The sequence below is a fragment of the Echinops telfairi genome, unplaced genomic scaffold (genome assembly GCF_000313985.2).
Source record: "Echinops telfairi isolate 266 unplaced genomic scaffold, ASM31398v2 ScPeMD7_7469;HRSCAF=8507_0, whole genome shotgun sequence".
Taxonomy (NCBI): Eukaryota; Metazoa; Chordata; class Mammalia; order Afrosoricida; family Tenrecidae; genus Echinops; species Echinops telfairi.
In genome coordinates this window covers 86,104,845-86,110,270 of record NW_022111372.1, presented here as the reverse complement: position 1 = coordinate 86,110,270, position 5,426 = coordinate 86,104,845, and positions in this window count along the sequence as shown.

Genomic DNA, 5,426 nt, shown 5'->3' with positions numbered 1-5,426 from the left:
CAGTTTGACTTTGTCACACAGTGTCATTATCAGTCAACATTGAACAAGAGACACCCGACAGCAACACCAGCAGATCTATCGCAGGGAGAAGAGATGACCCGTCAAAACCCAAGGAAATCTAAATGAATTCTCTCAGCCAGGGGAAGGCGAAGGGTGACATTGAGAGAGGATTTTCTACTGTTCCTTAAAGTCTGAGTTCAATTCTCTTTGAGTCTAACGCATTAATGCCCAACTGTGTCCTGTCACTCAATACCTGCAAGAGATAGCAAAGACGTGCAAGCCAGAAGTCTCATATGTGCAGAAAGTGAGGAAGGAAAAGACATAGAGAGGGAGGAGAATCCCACTGGAAATCTCAGTCCCTTCTGAGCCCTGTTCAAGTCTTCAGTATGATGACATATGGCATAGGAAATGCACGCGGGAGCTGCAGGGGTTATTCAGATGCATTTATTCAGCCATCACACCAGCCAGGTGACTCTATGTGGTGACATTATAGAATTTTAGAACCTAGGTTCTCAACAAGGCCCGTAACTTTTAATGCGGACATGAATCTGGCGGTTCCTGTAGGAGAGAATGGGAGAAAAAAAAGGCTTTATCTTTACTGGCAAAAAGTAGATTATTGGAAGAAAATAAGAATCAAAACCAACTCTTTATTTAAAACAGAAAAGTTTGAGATTTATCTCCCATTTCTAATCCCCTCATTCATTATGCATTATTTCACCAAATACTTATTGAATACCATTATGTGCTCTAGGGCTATAAAGCAAAGCAAACGTTCAGCCACATGGAGTTCAGAGATCTAGTGGGGTGTTATAGTGACCATCCGAAATTAATCTCTGATCCATTCCTCCTGTTGTTCGATCTGCTTTTGATGTCACTCTCCTGCATAGGGTCCAGCTTGGGTGCTGCCTACACTACTGAAACTCCTCTTAATTGATCATCTTTGGGCCTTAGAATTCTGGGGTTACATATCTGCAAGGTCTCACAAAATAACTATTATTTGTGATATCTGTCAGCTTTAAACATCCCCCACATCAGGTAAAATCTTCTCTGTTCCCTATAATGCCATCCTTCCCAAACCAGTAAAGCTTTATTCTAAGCTAGACATCTCTGGATCCTGTGATTATTTTTCTTAAGCCCGTTCTCAGATTTTTCACAGTTCTGATGCATCGTTCTTGGAAGACACTCACACAAACAAAAACCTTCCCTGGGAGTGAATTGATGCTGACTCATAGCAATCTTACAGGACAGGCTAGAACTGCCTATCTGAGTTTCCTAAAGGATAACTCTTTGTGGGTGTATAAATCTGCGTCTGCCTTACACAGATCTGCTGGTGGTTTCAGCCCACGATGTAACCACGTAATGACTATGCCATCAGGACTCCTGGGACTACACTAGTTTATGAAAATCATTCCACTTTTCTATTACCTAAGGGCATCAAACTTCCACTTATTTATTTTCCAAGAGTTTTATTGGCATATCATTCACAGATCATACCATTCAATAGTCCAGTCACATCCAAAGAGTTATACAATCATCAGTAAATCAGTTTTAGAACATTTTCTTTATTCTAGCACTCATCGTTATTAGCTCCCTCTTTCCCCTCAACTTCCCCTGACTTATCCTCCAAGGAATCATTAATCCAGTTACCATCTCTATAGATTTATCCTTCCTGGACTTCCACCTATTTTTATACATTTATTTATGTAAATATTGCTAGATCTTCATTTTAATGATTTTCAATCCTTCCCCTCTCTAATAATCATTAATTATTCACAATATTAATTTCTGAATGAGTTAACATACAGTAGGACAAGTATCTAAGCAGAGCATGAGACCAAACCCAAACCAAACTCATGCCATCACGTTCATGCTGACTCATAGTGACCCTATTGAACAGGATAGAACTGCCTCTGGGAGCTTCCCAGACTGCAATTCTTTACTGAGTAGAAAGCCCAGAGTTTTTCCTGAGGAGAGGCTGGTGGTTTCAAACTACTGACCTTGCAGTTAGCAGGTCAACACATAATCATTACACCACCAGGGCTCCTTACAAAGCATGAAAGAGTTCACTTAGTTCCTAGTGCTGTGCTTTGCAATATGTGGCTATCTAAGCTAGCTAAAATTAAGTAATATTAAAATTCAGTTCCTCCATTTCACTAGTTGTATTTTAAATCGTCAATAACTACATGTGTCTGGCAGCAACCATATTGGATAATATTGATATAAAGCACTTCTGCCCCTGCAGAAAATTCTATTGTGAAATAGTAATCTATGGAGAAGAATCCTTCAATACAAATTATCTATGGAGACATTTTTTTTTTTAAAAAAGGAAGATGGGGAGAGTTTGAATGAATATATTTCCTAAGCACACAAACACAGTTGTTTGTCGTGGAGGTTGTTAGACTGCCATCGAATTGATTCCAACTTACTTTGACTCAAGGTGTGGAGTCAAACATCTCCATAGAATTTCCAAGGCTGTTCCCTTTTGGGAGAATTTTGCCAGGTCTGTCTTCCTAGGTGCCTCCGGGTGGCTATGCACTCCTGACATATTTGATAGCTTTGAACATCTAACATATTAACCCTTTGTACTACCTATATGTTAGCCTCCGAACCCAATGACCAGTAGTAGAACTTGGCCCTTGTTACAGTGCGATGGATTTGTTTTGGTCTTTTAATGGGCAATAGAAAGAAATATAGTATTATTATACTGTATATTAGAAGATAATGTGCCTTTATTTGAGAAAGTCATATGATATCTTTAGACTTCAGTTTCCTGGATCTTTTTTCAATTGGGAAATAAGAAAATAAGTTATATTTGTTTCCAAATATACTTTTCATATCTAGATATTTTGGAAAGAATATAAAAACAAGCCCAACTTGTGTGTTTTAAAGGCAAAGAGAGTAGGGTGTTCCAGCTCTATACCGATTTTCCCAATGCTTCCCTCTAAAATTGGGCCTTTTGGCTATAGTCCTTGGAAATTCCCCAGTTCTCAAGGCTACTCTATTCCTTTCTCCTCCACTTGGATAGAAATGTGATGTTTGACCTTAATGTCAACAACATAGGTCATGAGAAAATTGACAAGTGGTTTCAAGTTCCTTGTAGAAATCTTTATTACAAAACAAATTCTTTGCTCAACAGGGCCCTTTAATATTTTGGGTCTAAAACTTTAAGAAAATAGACCTAAAATTCCAGGAACCTAGGGCCCCAACCCTTGCCAAATTTTGAGAATTTTCCTAAACGAATTAACATAGCCCAACAAAGGGTTTTGCGTTGTAAAGAAAGGGATTTATGCCATTGTACCACTTAAATGTACATTGTCATTTGAGCCTGAATCAAAGGCTTCCGTGCCAGATCAGTACGAGAATAACAGAAGATTCTGGGGCATTGGAGGAACCTTTTCCATTCACCTTGAGCGTTCCACACTTTTGTTTATCCCGAAAAGCTCTTGCAATGCTACAAAAATTTAAGTGGAGAGTAAATGCTTTGAGAATGATGAGGGCAATGAATGTATAAATACGCTTTACACAATTGATGTATGTATGGGCTGTGATAAGAGTTGTATAAGCCCCTAATAAAACTATTAAAAATAAATAAATTAAATTAAATTAAAAAAAATCAGATCCTTTTTACAAAAGAGCCCTTTCCCGAAGTCTTTCCTGGCTCCTCTCAGTAGGAGGAAATCTGTAGCTCTGTGTCATTCCAGGAGCATCTGGTGACATCTCATTTTAGAAAGATTGTCCTAAGATGCCAGAAGCTGTCTCATCCGTGATCATGACCCCTTTCTCTTAGTGATAAACCCAAGAGAAGCACAGGGAGAAGAGCACATGCTTGGCACATGAAGCATTCAGTTTCTATGTAAAATAAAAACCATCACGGGCAGATCTACTTCTTAGGGTGCCCTGAGTCTGATTCCTTGCAGAAGGTTCATTGAGACTCGTTCTACTATCACACACAAAAATGCTACAAAAATACATTTCTGGTCACGTAAACAAGTCAAATATGAATTTTGGAAAACGCCATAATTACTATTATGGAGAAATATCTTGTTACTTATAGCTAGTTTTGTATATGAGCATTAGAAAACTCAGAATACCTGCTGTTTTACAGTGAAATATTAATTTTGTCACACAAGCAGTTCTTTGCTTGATAAAGGCGGCAGTTGCAATATTTCCCCTGTTCTATTGCATTGTCTTTTCCTTAATAATTTTATATCCACTTTATACTACAACATGTTATTAACTCCTTTCTATCTTTTGTTCAATTTTTTCCAAATTCCCTTTTTGGAATGTCTCTTCTTCTTTATTGCCTAGAGCAGGGGTGGGGGACATGTGGCCCACAGGCCCTATAAGGCCCACGAAGTCATCAATAGCAGCTCACATCAGAACCTTCACCAAAGGGAAGCAGTTCCAGCCATCACATTAGGGGTGAGTTAATTAAATGTTTGACCAAATAAAGCAGGCTAATTTTTTTTACGTTGATAATTTTGTATGGACCTCAAATGATGTTATAAGTATGCAAATAGCCCTTAGCAGAAAAAGGTTCCCTACCCCTGACCTACAGAAAGCCTCCAAACTTTTTCCAAATCCTTGCAGGCATAATGAGTTTTGTGTTTTTCAAAGCACTTTGCTCCTATTTCTGTTACAGTACTGACCACATATATTTGAGTTGTATGTGAGGGGAGATTTAAGGAATAGAACATGTTATGCTCTTTTCTTGTTTATCTTACATGATTAGCCTGGTACCTAACTTCAGAGCACAGTGGAAAGAATATAGATCTGGTCAAACATCTGCCACTTCTTATTGGATGATCTCAAGGAGTTATTTATACTTTGTCTCAATTTAGTTATGATCTACCTTGTTAGTTATTATGATATATCTTACTTGTGCTTACTTATCAATATTAATGTCTCACACAATAATTGACACAATAGATATTATTTTCTAACATGATAAACACCAGCACACACACCATACACACACAGACACACATACATATATTCACAAGCACATTACGTACTCATACCAAATATTTTTAAATTAAAGAGATTATTATTTTCATTAAAAAGTAGGCTTTTTATTTCTTTCATGGTATGACCCCTGATAACGGTAGTTTTAATGAGTCATTGAAATCACAAACTATATGAAAGTTTAAAAATAACTGGCCTAAAATATGCATTAAAAATCAAGCTTATACTCACTTATTTTCCAAACAAAGTAGGCATTCATTGGGATATGTAGTTCCATCAGTCCCACATACAGGGTTAAAGATCTTGCTGCATCCATTAACACCTTGGTTACATTTAGGCTAAAAGTAGAATTAAATAGTGTCATTTTCCCATTTTTGTGTTTATAGCAAAATGTGCAATCTGATTTTATCTTCCTTGGAGTTCTTGAGTTTAAAGTTGGGAGCAAGATTGCAATTAAAAGA